Source organism: Netta rufina, assembly GCF_964035555.1.
Source record: "Netta rufina genome assembly, chromosome: 2".
NCBI classification, from domain to species: domain Eukaryota; kingdom Metazoa; phylum Chordata; class Aves; order Anseriformes; family Anatidae; genus Netta; species Netta rufina.
This window is the reverse complement of record NC_140124.1, coordinates 69,840,980-69,863,650: the sequence shown is the minus strand read 5'-3', so window position 1 is coordinate 69,863,650 and position 22,671 is coordinate 69,840,980. Positions and strand designations below refer to the sequence as shown.

The window sequence follows — 22,671 nt, the reverse complement described above, 5'->3', positions numbered from 1 at the left end:
TCCTGTGACATCATATTGGAGCCTATGTATGGTGAAGCTGAAGAGATGGCTTTCTTAAACTGTCTACTCCTGTCTAATGGGAATCCATACTTTAATTTAGTTTAGACATCAAGTCAGGACCAGTCACCAGTCAAGGCATGGGAAGATGTTTTTCTTTAATTCTCCTCCTCCCTTTTTTAAAAAAACACCTCTGGTTTAAAACTCAGTGCTGTTTTATTTTTACCATTTATGGGGATGGGAGAAGAGATTTATTTTTTAATTGCAGGCGTGCATATCATTGAAGGGGGTTGGTCAGTGTTCATTTGTACAGAAATCTTTACTTCTGGCATTTGGTCTGAGGGAGGAAAATGGCCTGTGCTTTTCCTTTCTGCATCTCTTGTGATAAATAAGCGATTTGAGAATGATGAGTAGTATTGATATTTGGAATAGTTACTAACATTTTGAATTTGTAGCTGCTTAAAAGAAAAAGAAGGGGAATTTGGATGACATACCTGAAGAGACCGTGGACTGGTGTGAAAGGAAACAGCTGTTATATTCTTCAGTACATATTGGATGTTCTATTGTACATTGCCAAATTGCTCCTTGCGGTACACTATCTCAGCTTTATGACATGGCACTCAACACTTTAAGAGAACATGTGCTTTCCTGTTATGCTGCTGTTCGTGTTGATTATTTTTCTTTTGGGGTCAGAATGATAATTGATTGTTGTGATATTACCATCTCTTAATTATTATTTTCCAGTTTGTGAAAACTTGTTAACTTTTCCCTGCTGCTGTGGTGCTTTCTCTCTCTCTCCTTTCCCGCAGTTAGTGTTGATGGACAGTGAGATCCTATCCGTCCTAGAGTAGATCCTTTAAAACAAGGGTGGTAAATCAAGGGAAGTTTTGGATTTCACTCACAAACGTAATGAATTGCAATTTAACCATTCCCAATAGTGAGCAAAATTTCCACAGTATCAAAAGGAAGCCTTGAGTGTAACTATGCTTTTTTTTTTTTTTTAATTAATTTATATTTATTTGATTGTCTTATAGGACAGGACATAAGAGGAAATTTTTAATCAGGAGGAGAAACTTCTGTGTTTCAAATTCATCCCTGCTCCTGAGTTATTTGTACATCTTGGAAAATTCTACTTAAGAGTTCAGAGGGAAGAAAAAGCAGGAGGAAACTCTCCTCTGTCATTTTTTATGTACCCCATTTATTTCTGAACTGAATTACTGAATTGCAGAATGTTTTGTAAAGTAAGACTTTAAGAATAGCAATAATAATTAAAAAAAACAAAAAAACAACACAACAAAAAACAGCAAACATAACACACCAAAAAGAAAAAAGCACACCTGAATCCAGAAGTTGGTTTTCTGAAGTAATACTTACTCAAATCAAGAAATTCCTGTTTTATCATTGCTCTTAAATCTGTGCTAGCTCCTGATTGCTAGTGCTGCAGGTATTGGACTGGAGGGAACAGCAAATTCTGTTTTTGTTTTTTGACCTTAGTTTTAATTCTGTAATTTTCTGTGGCCATGTGCAACACCAGAGTGTTTCTTGGGCATTGTATTGCCTGCTAATTGTGTATCACGTTAAGCAGCTGGACAGTGCAGTTCAGCAATCATCAGATAACATCTGGATCAATGATGTGCTGTGTTGACATACACTGTTTATTTTGAAAGATGTTGATAGCAAACATGTGTCTATGAAATACGTTGAAATTCTTGAATAAAAAATGCTGTAGCAGTCCAAAGTTAAAAAGATAAAATTTTGTTACAGGAATAGGCCAAAGAATAAGTAATAGGGGATTAATATTACTAATAATGTTCAAATAATTCTCTGTGTAATAGCTACATCAGATGCATGTGACACATCTGACCTTAATGCTGATGAAATCCAAGGTATTTTTCTGGACCAGTAGCCAAGGAGTGAAAGTATTTCCAGTGTGGTCATTTGCTATACTGAAATTTTACTGAGAAACTTAATCATGGGAAGAGCGAAGGACAGGCTTTATTTATTAAGCATTGTCATCCATGGCCTCATCAATTCACAAGTGCGTTCTCTGCTGTGCTTTCCAGTTTCATCTTGTCGAGACTTAAATAACTTCCTTTTCCATGGGAAAAATAATCTACTTCATATCATGTCTTGCTGTTAAGTAATGTTTTCTGCTGCTTAGCCTAAGCCACCCTCTTACCTAAGTTCATCCTGCTATTTCAGCTATGCCTCTTGGGGTCACTGTGTGTAATTCCTCTCCTCTCTTATTTACACCATCATCGTACTGTCCACAGCTGTCATCTAGCCAGGCTAACTTATGTAGTTATTTTGATTATTTTTCTTCTTTCTACGTAGATACTGCATTTTTTAGCTCAGAAATCAAGCTTAGCTAGAAAACAAGGACTGATACTTTGTTTAAGAGTAACTGATAATCTCTCTGTAGCCAACTCCCTTGTATATTTTTTGCTGATTTGTGGTTTGCAGTTGATGGGCTGGTTATAGAGGGTGCTGCCAGCCTTTTTATTAAGGACTATGATTGCATCTGAGACATCTTGCTAGAGCAAAGTTTGTCCTTCTCTTGAAATAAACTCTCTTGAGTTTATTTCTTATTGTATGTGTGATTTGTATCATATATGATTTTTTTAATGCAAATACGTGTACAAGCAGCACGCAGTCATGTGGTGGTTGTAAAGGTGAAGGTCAAGCTATTCATCCCTGATTTTCAGTGCTGCAACATTGCTTCATTCACATCAGGCACTGTTCTGCAGGATTCTCTCTCTTTTTTTTCCCTATTACCCAGACTCACATTCCGGGTGTGGGAAACCAAAGGCCACCTGTAGCTTGTGTGCATCCTGGTTCTTCCCTTGTTCCTGCATTGTGGGCATGGCCCATGATACAGGGGCTAGCTCCACCCAAGTCATGGGCTATTGCTTAAGTCCTCCCTGAATTTCCACTTCACTAGGTGTTTCCTAATGAATACTTGTTTAGTGGTGATTTCCTGGAAGCAATTCCTAAAGCAAAGTATCAAAAGGAGATATCTCATTGCTATCAGCTAGAGTGGAGCTGCTGTAGGAAGAGTTATTATCCAAGGTAAAATAAAAGCGGGGAGTGTTGTATAATGTGTGGAAAGCATGTAATTGGGGAAAGATGTGACCTCTGCAAAAGGTACATGTGGGACACTAATATTTTGAATTTTTACTGAAGGAAGGTTAAAACAAAACAGTGGTTTACGATACATGTGTAAAGCAGTAAGGATGAGGTGGGTTGTAAGTAATTTGCCTGTTTTAATTTTCTGACTGTGGTGAGGAGAGGGGAGATGTGGCTTTCCATTTGTGAGGTGTTTCCCTTTTATATGATGCCGTGCATCTATGTGACATCTTGCTCTGTTAGCTTTGACTTTTGGTCCAGAAAAAAGTTTAAATATGAAAAAAAAAAAAAAAAAAGCAAATCTAAAGAGAGTATTTCTGATGTGGGAAGGAGTCATAGTTATGGAGTAACGTTTTCATTTAAATGAGGAAAATAATAGACCTGTGTTAGAGCACTGTAGTAATGGTGGTCTTTAAGGTAATACTTTAATTTTGCATGATCCTTCGCATTTTTGATCTTTTATTCTCTGTCAATATCAAGTTTTTGTCCCTGGAGCTCTGGCTAGCATTCATAATAGTGCATTAAGAACATGTTTATCAATATCTCATGCTTCAGATGCATTTATAAGATAAGATAAATTGTCAATATCTCCTACGTGCCTTCACACTTCTAGACAGAATTTTCTTCTAATTTTATTCCTGTTCCAGTTCTTCATATCTGGGCTGATTGTGTCAAAATTTACCTTTCAGCCTGTCTCTGAAGAGAAGGAATGAAGCACTAACAGGCAAAGGAAGCAGGGCTGCAAAAATATTATCTCCAGTTGCTGGTAAGTGCTTACAAATACATTTAGTATTCTGAATCTGTTTTTGACACCCGCATTGTCAGCCTTTTTTGTTAATAACAAGTTTTGAGTCTTTGTTTAAAATAGTAACAATAAAAATATATTCATCAGCAACTGTTAAAGACCTTGCTACATATCTAACATAGATTTCATTAAAACGTATATCTAACGTACAGATTTAATGGGTTTCCTTACTCCCAATACCAAGACAAAGAAAATGATGAGATTCAAGATACAAAGATAGGCAATAATAATATTCTAAAGGACAAGTTATATATTTGCATTGGAGTCCATTTCTTTGAGTGTGGTTCCTTTGAAAGCTGTCCAACTATACAGGCAGTAAGTTTCTGTTCAGTGTGAGAACAGCCAATACACTGTCCTTTCTTTACAGACCATTTATAGTTGATCCAACTTGGAATCCAGCACAGGATGAGGGGAGAGTGAGCTCAGTGAGCTTAGATGAGAAGTAATAGTTACAGCCTTACAAAATCTCACCATTAACTTTCCAATGTTATTTTCTTCTCCTGGACATAGAACAGGTTAAAAGGAGAGTGTGTCTGTGTATCTTCATAAAGTTTTGTGTCTTAGCTCAAACTGGGGATGAGCATGGATTTAGGTGGGGTTGCAGACTGATGAAATGTAGCTACCAGCTTTCCCGTAGGGGTAGGTTTAATGTTTTACAGAAAAGCAGCAATGGGGAAGGAGTAGTTTGAAGTACATTTCTGGCAAGTTTTATGGAAAGCTCACGTGTCTGGAGTCCTGCATTTAAATATCTGCTTGTTCTAGAAGTTTTGGGATTAGCTTTTTCAAGCATGTCTCATAACCTAGGATCAGTTTTGTTGTTTTTTTCCTGGTGCTATACATACTTTCCATCAATTTTTTTGCAGGTGAGTTACGTGGTTAACTTTCACCTTTTTTGAAAGTAATTCCTGGTGAAGTGTGTGTTATTAAAGCTGAAAAAGCAGATAAACGGGGCAGATTGTCGGGGTTCTTGCAGAGTTTTACTTGTGCTTCTTTAAAAAAAAAAAAAAAAAGTGTATGATTTGAAAATTGGTTTGACATAATCTTTTTGTTTTCTCAGTTATTTTTTCTATAACATAACTTTTCTTCTTTTGCAACACTGATTCCAACTTTGATTTTATTATACTAACTGCTTTCAGGGTGAAAAACTATATAGTGCATTATTCCAGCACCTCCCTTGGGAAGTTAATGTTCTAAAATGGACAGATACAACATAGCACATACAAAATATTCACCTACTGAAGAAGTAATTAAATGTCATCTCTCTATAAAGGTTTGTTGGACATTGAAAACCTAGTTGTCTTTTATGTTGGCACACCAGCTTTGTCAAGCTTTATGGAAGAAAGTTGTTCCAAGTAGAGTGATGTTGAGTGATAAAGTAAATGATTGAGTGGGGATTTACATAGGTTATGGCATCTTATGTTTTATGTAACATAATTGGTTAGCTGCTTTTTCTGTTTTTCATCCTCTTTCCCTCCTTGCACAGACTGTTTTGTATTCCCCCATCCCTCACCCTGCAATTTATTTTATTCTAATACTGCCATGCTTCATTGTTTTCTTGTGATAGATTTTAATTTAACGTTCATTCTACAAACAAATTCTGCTGGATATACGAAGACTTGAACTCTCAGTGGAAAAACCATGCTTGTTGTATTTTTTTTAAATTTAATTTTAATAAATACTATTCGAAAGACCACGCAGGTTCTACTGACTCGTACTTCTCACCTGTTATTAAGAGTTCATTTGACCACAGTGTCCCCTGACTGCTCTCATTTCAAACCTGGAGTGACAGAGCCTGCTAGATGTGTGGAACTTCGCATATTATAAGCTGCAATTTTACAAATGGTTTTGAAGAAAAAATAAGAGACTGTTATATTTTAACTTCTTGATTTTCTTAGTATGCAATGGATGTGACATTAACTTAAGATTATTTTGTCATTTATCACCTTGACCTATAATAACACCTTGTTCTTCATTACTAGTAGAAATTTGATTCTTTCATGTTGTTTTATCTCTTTTCTGCAATTTGTATAGCTTCTTCCACCCAGCCAGTATGTATATCTTGGTTCAAAAATGCAAGATGAGAGGATATTGCCTTTGTTTTCTGAAGAGTAAACGTGGAAATACTTCCATGGACCATAGTTTGTGATATGTATCCTGAGCTCTGTGTTTTCTTTTCAGTAAGGCTTATTTTCAAATGCCTGGTGTCACAGAAGGGTTCTCTGATGTAATTACGATATATAGCTTTCTCAAGGCCTTTCAAGCAAAGGTTTTCTTTCAATCTCTGTGCTGTGCTTTGTCTAGAGTAAGCATATCAACATTAGCCAGCATTACAGGATATGTTACCTGGTAATGCTAAATTACTGTTCATGCTCAAGCATGGTGCTGCTTGGGAGCCCATTGTGCATATTGGTGCTGTATGCATATTCTATTTTCCAGCATTAGTGATAGACAAGTAAGTTAGCGATGCTGGTCTTGTTCTTTCTATTGCAATACTCTCACACTTTTTTTTTTTTTCCTTGTCTTGTGGTAGCAGGAATGGATGGAGACAAAATTTAAACCTGTTCTTATGACACTTCCTTTGCTTTGCTTGCTACAGAATATTTTGGAACTAGTTCTCTAACAACTTACAGGAGGTGTCCACACCTTTTGAACGTTGTAAAGTCAGTAGTGTTCAGACATGATCAAATGTAGTGTTACATAGTAGGTATGCCTGAATACGTATGAAATGTCATTGACTAAATTAATCCTAGCTGTAAACTTTAACAGAACCAGAGCACGGTTGTATCAGGAAATAAGAACAGATTTAAGCAAATTCATCCTAAAACTTGTCTGGTATTTATTTGATTAGGCAGAATTTTTAATTGAGGGATTTTATTTTAAAATTTCTGAAAGTATTTCTTGGCAGCACTGTCTATAATTCAGTATCACTTGTTGCAGTTAAAGCATTTTTAAAGAAAAAGACTGTTTTTTACCCTTAGACTTTCAACATATTTAATACATTTCTTTATATATAGAGAGAAAATATTTCGTAATATAAGTAGAATATTTACAAATTGTGTATTCTCTGGTTATGAATGCATAGGGGTTAACAAAAGACATGAAACTCAAAGTAAAATTTTAAATCTTGTTAATGAAGGTTGGCTAGGCAGTTAATTCATGCAAGTCTTCTTGAATATGCTTGTTTTTAGGAAAGCAAAGTAAGTCTTTCATCTTGCAGGCCAGCAATGTTTTGGAAGACTGATGAGGCAGAACAGAGTCTTGATAAAGACATGGGATTTTGAAGAAATAATTATCTGTCCACCTGTGGATTAAATTTTATTGCTAGGATCAAGGAAATAACAGCAGAGTAGTTAAAATAATATATAGAGAGTAAATAAGGTTACTAAAAAGACCAGAGTAAAGGAAGCAAGGCTGAAAATGCTCAGCACTGCAGCCTTATGTGGTTTTTATTTTATCTTATGAAATTTGTATTGCTGTGAGACCAACTGTACTGAGACAAATACTGTGGCTGCATGAGACTTGCTGACAGAGCTGTTCAACTTATTTGGGAATCCTGCTGTTCATGTACATCCAGCATTTTGTTTAGTTGAAATGGCTTGGAATGAACTGCCATCTAGAAACCTATGTGGTAGGCTGCTTTCCCCCCCCCCCCCCAAACTCCTGCCAGGTTAGTTGCTTTTTTCTGTACATTTTTTTTCTGTCTTACTAATATCTACAACCCATGTGATTTGTTATGGAATATTAATGATGGCACAGTGTTTCTAAACAGATTCCATAACACAGTATTTATTTGCAATTCCAACCTAAGACTTCGGATTAACTGTTCTTGTGAAATGAAGGGGACTTCTGCTTCTAAACCCTATTAGCAGCGAGGGAACACAACAGACTAAATCACTGACATGTAAGTGGAAGAACAAAAAAATCTTCTGATTGTTTTCTTATTTGCTCAGTCAACAGAAAAGAGCTTCAGAAATGAGGAATCATGCTAAAACAATAAAGGCTTTTGCATTATGTAAAGCAAAAATGTCAGTAAGTAGAATTTACTTCTCAGTACAACCTGCAGGACCCCTTTATGTGTATCAGAGATAATGGGCCCTTAAGGACAGTGAGCCCGTAGCAATGTTTTAAAGTAGAAAAAAGTCTCTCAAATGTTTTCAAAAGCAACATTAGTGCCTGGGTGAATTTATAGGAAGCTTTTTTTACTCATACCTTAATCTATAATATAGCCCATGTTATTCTGCACATATGTCTATATTCACTCAAGAGTTGAGGTTAGAACCATTTAGCATTTTTTAGAGCAGGAAGGATGTAAAGTGGCTGACTGGGTGGCATTGCGTATGCAATTTTTATTGAAACTGTGTCTGAATACCATTTTTCATTTAAGCTTGTGTCCCTATATAAATGGAATGTGAAGTTTCAGATACAGACACCATTTCGCCTGTCAAAAGCTGACAGCTTCAGTTTTCATTTAACTTACTCTTGATTCTTGAACAGGGAAGAATATATTTTATTATTTGATTTCCTATGCAATGCCCACTAGATTTAAGACATTGTTTATGTAATGTCTAGTAGCACTGATGCATATATTGAATTCCCAAATGGAGATTTTACTCCTGGCCAGCTCTGCCTTAAGTCAATGAGAACCTTCATGCTGATCTGAACAGAGATTTGCTGAAACCCTGAGTACCAAGGGACTGAATTAAACATCTGTGTAGCACTGGGAGATGAGTTTTGAGGTGATGAAATTAAATGACTTCATTTTTAATATGGTCACCTAGTGAAAAATAGTATGTGAAAAAGCATTGTTATCCAGAATTGAATCAAAGGTTATTCAGATAGGTTGCATATATGTGTATAGTAATGCCCACTTGGCTGAAGTGGTCCAACAGTCATAACATTGCATTAGAAATTTAATTAGAAATAGGCAGTTATTTGATCCGAATGTACGCTCTTTTTCTTTGACTTTAAATGACTACAGATTGTCGTTCTCTTAATCTTAGGAAGCCTTATAGACTTAGTGCTCTATTTCAAGTGCATTGGACTGACATTTCCCATGCTCGGATTCTGCGATATATTGCTGCAGTGGTGAACAATGTGGTACATAAATAAATTTATAATGAGCGTAAACCTGTCTGTGAAAGATCTAGTTGAAATCTTTTAGAACTATTGATGTAACAATAATAGTCTGTTTTCCCTCAAAACTGGGAGTAGCCTCTAATACAGCTTTATGAAAAAGATTATTTAATTGTATGTAACATAGTCAACTACCAAATAATTCACTTAAAATTCAGCTCTGAGGGAAGATACAGTATCTGTAGACTCATGGAGTCCTCTTCACTTTCACACTGTCAGAGTGCTTTTGATAAAGAAGAAAGAGGATGGAGTAGCAGCTAGCTGCCTGGAACTGATCCACAGCTCATTGAATTAAATGGGATTTTTTTTCACTAGCTTTGATCATCCTTGGATTGAACCTGTATGCATATGATCTAATTAGAAGCAAGCTTGGGGAAATGCTGGTATGTTGGCTTTTCCAGTGTCTTGCCTACCGAGATGGTATAAAACAATGTATTTGTGTATCTATGATATGGCAAGCGTGGAAATACTGATGGTGGCTTTCCTCACCCTGGACCTCGATATGAAAGCTAGACATTTTACTGTTATAGTTTGAGTTTGCCTGAGAGGAAATAGTTTTTTAGTGTCAAATGTTTAGTTGTGCAGTAACGTCTTTACATCATGCCTCATGTTGAGGGTATCACTTATCATGCTGTCCTTTTGTTTGTTTAAATCATGTAAAGTGGTACAGCTTCTTGCTGGGAGGCACCTTTACGTTTTACGCAAGTTTCAGGGTTAACCAGAGGAAACCTCTCTGTGTAAAGCCAAGTTTATGTCTGGTTTGTAGGCCAAGCCATTGCTCAGTCGTAGTTGAAGATGGCCAAATGTTCTTCCTTAGCCATCTACCAGATTTCTATCATGATATTTTGTGCTGTGTTGCACCTTGTCATGTCCGCTGTCCCTATGCCTTTGCTGCAGCAGTTCCTGAAGTTAAGATACCGTTTGTTGCAAGGCAAGGTGTTGGGAACTGGTTGTGTGTATTTACACTGAACGTGGAGATTCCGCATGGATCAGTCTTGTATTTGCTTTGCAAATATTGGCAGATACTACTGTGAGTCTGAATGATTTACAGTCTAAGGGTTTATGAAAGCTAGCAGGCTTTCTACATGTTAGTAGTGTAAGTAGGAAGAGCAGGTATTAATACCAAGGTAGAAAGTGGAGTGTTAGCTTGTATCCTTTCTCAATTTAGCAGTAGTGTAACTAGTCATGAATCTGTCACTTGGATTTACTTGCATTTCCCATAGTTTACACCCAGTTCATAGCCTGATAAATGGGGATTCTCTGATGTTATAGCTGTATACATATCATGGAAATGAGCCTAAAAAATGAGGTCTACATCAGTCAGAAAATACTTAAAGGAGCCCCAGATTTTTTCACAGGGGCATTTAAGAATTACTGAAGCAACATTAAGTAGTATGCCAGCAAGATACTGGGATTTTATGTGGTTCTTGCGGCTTTACAAGAAAAAGAGCTTATGTACTGTCTGCAACAGGGCATATGCCACTTTTGAGGTAGACATTGCCTTCATAAATAAGCATAACATGCTCAGACCACGCTGATGAGTGAATGTGTACCCTAAAATCATTGTAGATGATATAAAAATATGTGTGCTTTAGGGAATGATCCAGACCTGGGAGAAGGAATGGAATAGGTGATCTAATGTTACTTTTTTGTGTCTAGCTGATGACTGATGAGCTCGTATTGCTAATTCTGCATTTGTGTTTGAGAAGAGACCTAGGTAAGCCTTTATCTCAAAAAATTGATAACTTTTTTTAGAAGGAGAACTTCATTTCTACAGTACAAATCTAAGAAATAGTAGAGAAGTCACGTATTTTTGTTCTCCTGTTGTGGTGTCACGTGGGAACAAGAGCATGGAAAAATATAATAAATTTTTTTATTAAATAAATAAATTTTTAATAAAATTTAATAAATTTTTTTATTAAATTTAAAAAGTTTAATAAATTAGGAAGCAAGGTATCTATATCTTGCTTGTTATATCTTTAAACATTACAGGTAAATGATCAGGATATTGTTGTACATGTTGGGAAAACTTCAGTTTCAGGTTCTGTCAAAAACCTACTGTTTGACTGCTGAAAGATTTTTGAAGATGTAATTAGAGAGTAGTTTTCTACTTTTTAGGATTTGGTTTCTTGTGTTTGAATACGTCAGTTGACTTCTCTGTCTCTTTCAAAGTTTAGTGTTCCTGTATAGTCTACTGTTTCAAAAAACTATCATCGTTGCTGTCATATCTCCCAACACTTCAAAAAAGAGCATCTTTGGAAAGCAGTGACTTGCATACATCTGCCCAGGATCACCCACAGAGAAGCATGCAGTTTATGTGCTGCACAGCCACTCTGTGCGTATATGGATTGACTATGAAGCATCTCTAGTAAACCCTCGCTGGCTCAGGTATAATTCAATGGCAGCTTGTTTCAGATTTCTGGATGTTGATGTGTTCACACTTAAACGTGTTGCAGCCCAGTGAAAGCAGTGAGTATCCTGGATGAATGATATCTGAGGAAGTGAAATAGATGGTACGTGAGTGTGATCTGCCCCCAGAGTGGCAGGTTGGCTGTGTGTTCTTTAGCAATGAGAATAGACTGAAGCTGTGTCATTTCTGAGAACGAGTGATACTTTCACTTACGCTGTGGCTGGGTGCTTTGTTTTGCAGTCATTTTTGAAGACACTATTGGGTTGAGTTTAATGTTATTCTTAAAAATTAAAGTTTTAAAATGCGGATTCCAAAGGAAGTGAAGGCTGCAAGACGGTATGTGTACATCTGCTGTCAGTCCTTTTTCCGCTTCTCAGTTAAATTTCACAAGGGGTATCCAAATTTCAAAAGACAAGTTACATGTGTAGGTTGAGGAAAAAAAGGCTGAATAAAGGACAGCACCTCTATTAACATTTCAGATAAAGCAGAGGTAATGGGGTGAATTTGTTCCTTATCACTGAAACTGCAAAAAAGCTTTGCCTCCAGACCCAGAAGACATAAAGTTTTGCTGGTTCTGCTGCTTGCAAAAAAAGCTTACTCTAAGCTACTGAGCGTGAATTATCTTCTGTTGGCTGACACATGGTACATAAATGGAAAAGAGAATAGTGCTGTCTGAAGTATTTTTAAGGAACTGAGAAGGCATGCTTTCTGAAAAACAACATGTAAGCTTCTGTTTAGAAGAATAGTGTATGTCCATAGGGGAGGGCTTGAAACAGAAGACATAGTTTCTATGAAATCACAACATTTGCTAATGATCTCCAAGACTGGGAGAAGTAAATGTAAGCTGTTAGAGTGCTGCAGAGGGAGAAGGCTGCTTAAACAATAAACCTTACACTGACATGTCTACATCTTTTAAAGCTGTCAGTGTGTTGCCATCATCTGGAAAAGGACAATATAGCTTGTCATAAATGTAACAACTTTCCTCCTCAAATGAATGTCGCTGTGGGTGATACATGAGACATTAAATTAATTATTTTTTTAATGAAAGCTGTTCTCATTTTGTGGTTTTAAATTCCTTGCTACAATTAAATTCTGAAGTAGAAATATTCTAGGTATTTGGAAAATAAACCCAAAACTAAGAAATGTAGCTTTGCAAATAGAAATCCATAAAATCCATTCATCTATACTTTTTATTTTTCATTTTTATTTTTATTTTTTTATAATTCTGGTGGTTTGGTTTACTGTAGGAGTCACAGTTTATTCTTCCAGCATATATTTATATATGTTTTTTCCTCAGTTCTGTGGATAAGCAGCTCTTCAGAGGGCAAATTCTACCATCTTCACCTTGTAGAGTTGCGAAGTCCATCAGTATGTTACGTTGATAGCTAGACAGAAAGAAAAGGTAGGGCATTTGTAGTATATCGAGCACTTCAAGAAAGGCATAGACAAGGAAGTTAGTAGAATCAGGTTTGTAAGACCTGAGAAGTGAATGTGTAAATGTGAGATTTCTCTTTGTGTAACTTGTCAAGATACTTGTGTAGCTTTCATTCTTTCCCAAGTTAGGCATGTATAGTCTTGGGAAATATGCATTAAGTATAGGTTTGGTTTTGTGTGTTAGCAAGCGAACTCTTTGGGGAGCGCATTACATTCCAAACAGATGTAATTACGCTGCCCAGAGGAAATGTGGAAACTCATCCCTGAAGGCATTCAAACCCAACTAGATGAGCTTTAGCAGCCTCCATTAAATGGATGTGCTTTGGACAGTGTATTGCATTAGGCTACCGCTGGGGGTGTTTTCTGAACCTACATGTAAATTGTTCTATGATTCTCTAATTCTGTGACTTACAGAAGTGAAGCTTGTACATGTATCCAGTTCTAAAGGAGTCAGGTCCTCAGGACTGTTACCTTTAGGAGAAGTTAAGTCCTGTCTTTTCTAAGCCCAGCTCTGACTGTCTGTATTTTGCTGTCATTAGGCTTCGCTTTCCTGGTGGGCAGTTTTGCACTGCACAAGACTGTAACCATCATGAGAAGTTAAGATGTAGGAGATAGCCCCTTATCAGAACAGATGCGTTAATTCTCTGGAGGACTTAAAACTGAGATTTTGAACAAGTTTTTGTATGCTGAGAGCAACAGGGACAACGAGGAGAATTTCAGTTGCAACACTATTGGGCTGTTTGTATCTGGATCATGCTTTTGAGAATTCAACATACCTTTTTTTCTCATTCCAGGGGAAAATACTGCAGTTCCAAAAGGTGATGGAGAAAGATAGCTCACCGTATTTTCTGTATTCCTTTCCCATTGCTTCTACTGAAGGATTTTGGAGCAGTAACACTATCCCAATGTATGCTTGGACAGTTTGTACTACAGTGAACCAGCCAATTTGATTGCTTGAGCACCATAGTACAAAAAAAAATTTAAAACAATCTTCCATGTAACTTGTAATGGTTTGACGAAAAAGAATGCATTTTCCTTGTGTATACACACAGGAACACCCCACTGCAACTAAACAGCCTGCCTTTAGGAGAAAATGCCTTAGGTGGGCATGGTCAAGGGAGGATTTGAACCTAGGTGACCTTGCTCTGTTACTAGAAATATTCAAAGCAATATGATTTTTTTTTTTTAAAGGCTAGTAATTTAAAATTGAATTCCATTGCTTGAAATATGAGATGTTTTATAAAAAATAAGATGACAAAGTAGTGGTATATTTACTGACTCTCCTTCAAGATGCTGTTCTGCCAAGCCTACTAGGTAATATATTTACATTCTGAAATGGTGTTGTATTTTATTTCACTCTTAAATATAATACTGTGGAGTACATAAGATTTGCAGCTGTCAAACAGTATCTGCTCAGAGCATCACTGATGATGTTTAATAAAGATCTCATCACCAGCTGCAATACAAATTTTGTGGAAAACCATAGTGCTATTTCCTACCAATGATTGATAATAGGCTTCCCTTCTGATGGCCTGCCCAGCCAGAACCTTTTTATATTTATAAGCTGTGATTTGAATTTGGAACTGGACTCTCTAACTTTTACCCTCACAGGAAGCCACAGCATTAACAGAGATATGTGAACCATTCTTTCTGTAGAAAGCTGTTTATGGTAATTCTTGAGGGAAGAGGCCCATGTTGTCTGATGATCCTGGACACAAATAAACTACAACCTGGGGAACGTGCAGCAGCACTAATGACTGCTATGATCTTTGGATTTTCTAGTCATCATCATTATCTCTTCTTATGAAAGGTAGTAAATAATTTTTAAAGGTTGATTGTAAATATCCAGGTACAAAGGCTCTGTCTGGACTGACCACTGCAGCTCTGGACGCTTCCTGCCATTTCTTGGTAGCAACAGGGTGTCTTGCAAGTGGCATAAAAACCTGAAAACCTCCTTTTCTTGGTTTCTCTAGATGTTACAGAAACAGATACTAGGTTGAGAAGTGAATATTTATATTCATGCCTTTGTTCTCTTTTTGATTGGTGCAAGGAAAAAAAATAGGCATTTTCTCAATGAAAAGATGAGTGTGCCAGGATGAATTTAGCTCAACAGAGGAATGAAGAACCTTTACTACAATGAGCAACGTTACCCAGATGACTTATTTGCTGAAAATAATTAAGGTTATCTGGATAGCTAAAAACTTTCATCTACTATGCACCAGAAGGAGCATCTGGTTTGTTTTGCTAATTTGTTTGCTTTGCTCATAGAAGTTTCCTTATTTGCCAATCCAGCCAGGAAATCCAGCATAATTATTTAAACAAAACTCTCCCTAGCATGCTATGATAAGGCCAAATAATTATATAGATCCATACACTTAGAGTGGATGCTCAAAACAGCTTAAAAACAATGATTCATCTGACTTGAGTTGTTTTCTGGACAGAGAACAGAGTTTACCTGTCCAGTATTAGGCTGGTTGGACTTTGCCATCATTAGGAGTGTTGTCATAGACTAATTTTTCTGAGGTAGAGTGGAAACTGAAATTACCAGTGCCAGCATCAGCAAAGATATAATGCATTTAATTTGTTCTTCAGATGTGGCTAAAATAATTCCACTTCAGATGTCCATTCTCTTAGGAAGAAATCTTTTTAAGCAGGTAAATTTGTACTTCTAAAGCTATTAGCCACACAGCGCCTATGTTTGTGAGTAGAAATAAGCCTACATAAGCTTATTGAAAGAATTAAATGGCACACAATAAAATTGATTTTTTGTAGTTACCATGCCATTGATTCTCAACTGTATAAGTTATCTTTACGAGAAAGCAATGCCTTTTTCAAACTACTGGTCCTTCAGGCTTTGTTTCAGATATTTAAGTTGTAATGGATTCATGTGGTTGCTGTACTTCTGTGAAATGATGCTTTCCAGAAGTATAACTGTTATGGTTGGGCTAGTTAATAAGTTCTTTATTTTCAGGGAGGCAGGTGCCAACAATTATGGAATCTGGTAACCTGGATGGAAAGGGATTAAAAACTGCTTTTGCCTCGTGATGAACAGCTACTGAATAATTCTGGGTACATTTGAGAAACAGATCTGTTGAACAAAGCAGTAACAATTTATGGTCACTATGTAGAGTGAAATTTCATCTTCCTAATATGTTGAAGTCTGAACCTGCTTCCACTGAGAGAAATAGAACTGTTACTTCCATGAAAGGTTTTTCAAGCCCAAACTCTAAAACGCTGGAATATTTTCAGGCCTGGGCAGGGAAATTCTTACTAGCTAGCTGTATTTAACAAATGTGAATGTAAAACAAATTAGAAAGCTAAAATACAGTTTAAAATTAAGACCTGGAGAATTACATTAAGTTTTGTTGCTGTCATGTACACTGCTTTTTGAAGAAAATGCTGAATGTTTGAGACTTTTCTAGGGCAGGTTTTTAGCCAAGTGAAATCTTTCTGAAGGTTGTAGTTTAGGAATATATCCGCTTAGGTGATTACAATTTCTGCCTAAGTAAATTAAGAGCATTATGCACACTAGAGGCAGGATGCCCTGCCCTGGGATGAGTCCTGTCCTCATAAGATCGTTGTAATACAGTATTAAATTGTTTCAATGGACTGTAACTAGAGGTCACTGATACCAGTTACGGGTGTGCTTTTTTTCTTTTTACAGTATGAACAATTTAATGCTTGGTAAAATGAGAAAATACATCTTTAAATAATTTTGCGGTTGGACTGTTCTCAAAGTTATGAGAAGTCTTGCACAGCACATGCAAAGCCCTGTCCAAGGCCTTTTAGAAATAAGAAATTATTTGGCTGTGTGCACTAGCTACCTCTGTTCTTTCCTGTAGTGTGGGCAAGATCCGTCTCCCACAGCAATGTACTGTACTCATATCATACTGAAACACAAATGATTAAAAATAAGATACAGTAAACCAAAGGAGTGGAGAGGTGTTTTGCTACTAATGTATTGGATGATTAACTTTATAATAACTTTAACTATTCTCCTGATGCATTTTTACAGTCAGCATTAAACATTAAGGATGCTTGTTTTACATGAAAGTTCTTAATGATGCAGGCTTTGCTCCAAATGTTTCAAATATATTTATTTAAAACAAACAAGCAAACAAAACCACATCTGTTTTTATTGGACTAGAAGGGGGATGCCGTGTAACCTGTAAAATCTGTAACCTGACCTCAGGAGTGTATTGGCTGTAGTGTAAGTCTCTTTCATTTGGATTTAAACAGAATTTTATGTTTGGCATTGTATTTGACAATTGTCACTTTTAAACCAGGTTATTTCAAAAGGTGGGGGGCAATTCATGCATGAAAGAAATAACATTAGCCTTTTTTTGTTGTCGTTACATGATTGTGGATTGATGCTAAAACAGAAAATACAAAACAGTGGAAATAATTTGTATGTTTAGCCACCCTTTAATGCTGGCTACAGTGTTGTCTTCTGTGCTTCAGCTGGAAGAGCCAAATTTTGCAATTTGATTAAGGTGCTTGACGCTTAAAGAACTAAGTGTCACACTTCAGTCCCAGGGATAGTCAGACTCTTGTTGCTCTTGCTGAGATACAAAATTTCGAATGCAACCATGTTTAAAAGAATACATGCAATCAAAATAACTTTAATATGAAGAAATAGGTATCCTGAGTATTAAATTAATCATGATTATTAAATTAAACAGACAAATACACTTTCAGTGGTACATAACTTTTCTGTTGCACCCAGTGCAATATCTTTTTGCTTCATTTGTGTGGGTGGTTTTTAAACATGCTGTTGGGAAGTTCTTAAAAATCTGTTCTAATAACTACTGAGGCAACATTGGCCTTCATACACATGGGCTTTTTACAGAACTCTGTCATGCATAGGCATATCTTTGCTCAGATTTTGTGTTTTGTATTTTGTCAAAAATGATTTTTGTTGTATCCTCCTTTCTCTTCATACATGTTTATGTAAGCATATTTTTGCTGTATGGAAGTCAAAAGTTACCGCCAGACATTTATGCACAAGTATTAATGTAAAGGAAACTGAAGTGTTATAACAGCTTTGGATTTCAAAGACAGTTGTGAATGTGTAGAGGTCTGCCTTGTTCGGATAACTGTGTGGACCCAGATAGTGATTGAATTGCTTTTATTGAGGTGGTATAATTGATGATGTCAAACAAAACAGTTGTTTTTTTTCATCTGCATATGCCATATATAAAAAATAAATATAGCTCTGAATCAAAAGGTCATCTTGAAGATATCTCAGTCTTGGGAAGTTTGGATTTCTGTTCCAAATCCTAATGCCTTCATTCATTGTTCTAGTAAAAATGATACCTGGCAGCTGATAAAGGTTAGTGCTAATAAAGAGCCATTTTACTTTCAAACTCACAAAGTCAAACAAACCGGTATGCTTTGTTTTCTTTTTCATTCTGTTTCTTTGTGTAGTGGTACTTTGAGAGACTTGAGTATTGCTCATTGCACCGTCTGCCAGCTCTAACCTCCTTTCTCATCCACATTTAGAGTTAACTTAATGCTGGTACCCGTAACCATTCACTGGGGCCAGCAGAGGAGGTAAACTGAGCTTATACTCTTGTTCTTATACTTCTTTGTGGAAGGAGAGGCTTTCAGATACTGTCATCTCCCCAGGAACAGAAACTTTTTGAACTCTGAACTGCCCCTCCTGCTTAGGGCTTTGTCATCTGTCCATTGAGTTGCCCAGCAACATAAAGGCATTTTGAAGGCAGTGATGATTATAGTGCTTCTGCTTATTTGAGAGGAAGTCATTGGACCTTTCTGTTGCCATGAATTCTTAAAGCTACTGACTTGCCATGTGCTTCCAAGGGTCACCTTAAAGAATTATTTTGTTCAGGGCAAGTAGTTGTAAAGACATGTAAGGGACAAATATTTTAAACAAACAGGTCTGCTGAAAGCATGCAAGTAGTGCTGAGGGAATTGTGTTCTTTTATATATTTTTTTTCTAGTGAAGGATATTTATTAAGGTGAGCAGATGGGCACTGCTCATTTTTGGCATTCATCGATAAGCCTGCTACCTCTCCAGGTGGCTCAACAAAAAAATAATGCTATGGCACTGCTCCCATTTTATTTTTATTCCTCTCAGACTAGTTAGTCACCTGTCTCTGTTCCCCTCATTTAGAGCCATCTGCTGGATTTTTTTTTACTTCTGTTTTCAGTTGTTCTCCATTCTAAATTCACCAAGGAATCTCCAATAGGATCTGATGCAAAGTCTTTGCATGTTTGCCTGGCATTGGACAAATATCTTCTTTGTCCTCTCTTTAGCCAGCTTTTGAGTTTAATTTTCAGCAGCCTGTCCTTATGAATTAACGCATGTAACATCAAATTGTTCTTGTACTTAGTGGACTATTGTACCACTTTTCATTATTAATGTGGCAGTTTTCTTATGTTTAATGTTGAAATATTAAAATAATTAAGTACAAGTGAGAATCCACCATCTTGCAGAGGATCATCTAGATTGAAAAGATCTTCAAAGTCACCAAGTCCAATCAACTGGACCTCCTGAGTCACACTTCTAAACCACGTCTCTTAGTACTTACATGTCTACATGTCTTTTCCATACCTCCAGGGATGGGGACTCCACCATTCCCTGGGCAGCCCATTCCAATGCTTGACCACCCTCTCAGTGAAGAAATTCTCCCTCACATCCCACCTAAACCTCCCCTGGCATAACTTGAGACCATTTCTTTGCATCCTGTGTCACCTGAGAAAAGAGACTGACATCCTCCTCACTGCAGCCTCCTTTCAGGTAGCTGTAGAGAGCCTATTTTTTCCAAACTAGACCTCAGTTCTCTGTGTACTCAATATCCTTCTGGCAGTGAGGGGCCCAACACTGAACACAGTACTTGAAGTGCGGCCTCACCAGTGCTGCATATGAGAGGACAATCACCGGCCTGGTCCTGCTGGCCACACTACTTCCGATACAGGCCAGGATGCTGTTGGCCTTTTTGGGCACCTGGGCACACTGCTGGCTCATGTTCAGCTGGCTGTCAACCAGCATCCACAGGTCCTTTTCTGCCAGGCAACTTCCCAGCCACTCCTCCCCAAGCCTATATTGCCGCGTCGGGTAGTTATGACTCAAGAGCAGGACCCAGCAGAGAAGAAGAGTAGAGATTTTTTGCACACAAGTGTTTGAAACACAAACTTTATCTACATCATAATACATTTTATTTCTTACTTGAAAAAACAAGATTAAAAATGTGCTTGTAAAATGGAAAACCTCTTATTGCAATTGTGAGACTATGTAGACTCTGTTAGAGCTGACTGTGGAGGACTAACCAACACCTTTCTCAGTATTGTAAGCAAGTCTGTCTGTAGTAGACCAGTAGCTTCTGTTCCACACTTACTCATTGTTCGTGTTGGGGCCAGGTCAGTGTTTGAGAGCTCTGTTTCCCTATGCATTCCTATTCCGTCCTCCTTTCAAACTCATCCTTGTTCCCACTCCTTGGTGGGTAAAGCTGCTTCTGTGTATCCATGGGTAGGCAGCGCAGGTGGGAAGTCTCCAGCACTCTCCGGTGCAGAGGCTGTTGGCAGATCCTGCTGAAATCAGTGGGTCTGCTCACGCGGCGAGGAGCTGTTGTCTGGTGTGTGCAAACCTGCTTTGGTGAAAGAGTTGAATTCACTCGGTACCACTAAGCAGCTTCAGCAAGAGCTTGGCTTCCCTATCTGTTTGGAGCACCAGCAGTATCTGCGTTTTAGTATATATAAATTGGGCCATGTTCCTAGGTTTATATTTGTGATTGCATTTTTTTTTTTGTCTAATATGTTACTAAAGTTGTTACAGGAAACACTAGAAGAAAAGTGTCATTAACTTGAACAGAATGTGAAATGTTTCTGCACATCTTGTGTGGCCACAGGTATAGGAAAAATTGAGGCATTTGATCATACCGAACTCAGTTACTTGTTTGTTACTTCTTAGTTATTAAGATTTTTGTGTCATGTTGCACTTAAGGTTTGGGAGCACTGATATTCCTAATCTTGCTGCCTAGTGGTAGTGCTATAAAGAATATGCGTAATATTTGTATAAATAAAGAATATGTGTAATATTCGAGTTTCAGTTCCAATTCCCCTGTCTTGATTATGTTTACTGGAGAACAGCAGAAATGTTTTTTATCTTTTTTTCTTGCAAATGTCTAGAATATCTTTTCCACCTTTCCTTTCTACACACTGTACTATCAGCACATCTTTTTGCAGCTCCTACTCCCAGCTGCTTCTATTGAGCTTGCATCAGATTACTGTGACTCTGCATATTTCCAGATCTTTCTCATTTCTTGGTTTACCTCTGCCCCTCTTTTCCCCTCCTATTGATTGTATGATTTCCTCCTACCCTGTACCTCCTACCCTTCCTTACCCTGTTGATATATGTAGCTCTTGAAAGAGTTTCTCTTGCCACCACCTGTCTGTTCAAGGAAATGTATGAAAACTCTGTTATCCTCATCATGGTTACTGAATTATTGTCTTATTACCTATCCTTATGTCTAATCTTGCTTTGCTGTTTTAATAGATAGCCATTGTCAGCGATACAGAAAGACTCAAGATAAATGATAGATTTTAGGACGTAAAGAATGAAATTCTACAAATCTTTTTGGTGGCGGTGGTAGTGTTCGGTTTTATATTTTACTTTATTTTTCTGAGTGATAGTATAATATCTATCCTGGGATTTATACTCATAATAGATTATCGTAATCAGTTCAATCAGCAGTGGCTCAATACAACTGAGATCTGATGTAAACCACGGTGTAATACCTACTGGGTAAACAAGAGTGAAATTTATAGATGTTTACTAATATTTTCATTTTTTATAGAGTTCTTCATGTGCTCTTGCAACTTTTCTGCAGACCAGTTTGCCTCTGGTGAATGACATGTTTTATCCATGGCTTTGAACTCCTAGTGACTGATTTTTTTTTCTCTATAAAATTATTCTGTTTGGTGACTTTGCATTTCTGTGATATTGAGCTTTAAACTACAGGAAACAGACTGAAGTGACAATGGCAGTCGTTTGTCATTTGTGATGGAGAACCATGTCAACACAGTTGAATTTAGTTTGACCTCAATGATTTTTCCCCTCCAAACGTAAGTACAAAAAAGATCTTGATGTCTTCAGAAGGGATTTCTATACAAAAGGGAGTCAGTGAGTATCTGGATTTTAACACTGATGATCTGGATGAGTAAGCAGTGATATATATTCCATCTGTGTCAGGCAGAACTGCTTGAGGGAGACCTGTGTGTTTTCATCACTGGAATTCAAACTGTTTTTATTTCACTAGTTTAAGTCCCCCATCTCAAGTCCAACATGTACTGCTGATACAGGAAGGTGGCTTTCCACTGACCTCTGAAACGAGACACCAATATAGTCACAGTATGAATCAGTAAAGAACATTAAGATTTTTGTGAAAAAAAAAAACACAGCTAAATGAGTTTTACAGCTGATGAACACTTGTGCTCCTCATCCTACTGCATTTCTCACAGTTGATTTTCTATTCCAACTTAAACATGTGGAGAAACCTGGTTAGCAGATATAAAATAGGCCTTATTTTGAAAGAAGATTGGCCTCCAGGGTGGTTACAAATAACATGTACGTTTTAAACCACAGCACGCATGGCCTAATGCATCTAATGCAAGGCATATCTAATGAATTATTGCATTAAATCAAGGCTGATAATAGTGAGGAATACCTACAGTCATTTATTTAAAAATTAAAAAATTAAAAAAAAAAAGTGTAATAAAACAATACAGTGAAAGTGTAAGAGTT

At 37.1% G+C, this 22,671-nt stretch overlaps 1 protein-coding gene across 3 annotated transcripts in view; it reads left to right on the top strand.

Annotated features, from left to right (window-relative positions):
• Window positions 1-22,671, top strand: part of FARS2 (phenylalanyl-tRNA synthetase 2, mitochondrial) — a 248,077-nt gene that overhangs the window by 1,922 nt on the left and 223,484 nt on the right. For 2 of the 3 annotated variants that reach the window (XM_084281775.1, XM_084281776.1), the window contains exon 2: window positions 3,813-3,889. The gene's annotated coding sequence lies outside the window, so the exon portion shown is untranslated. Of the gene's footprint in view, window positions 1-3,812; window positions 3,890-22,671 lie in introns of those variants that run through there. The other variant, XM_084281777.1, reaches the window with a different exon arrangement.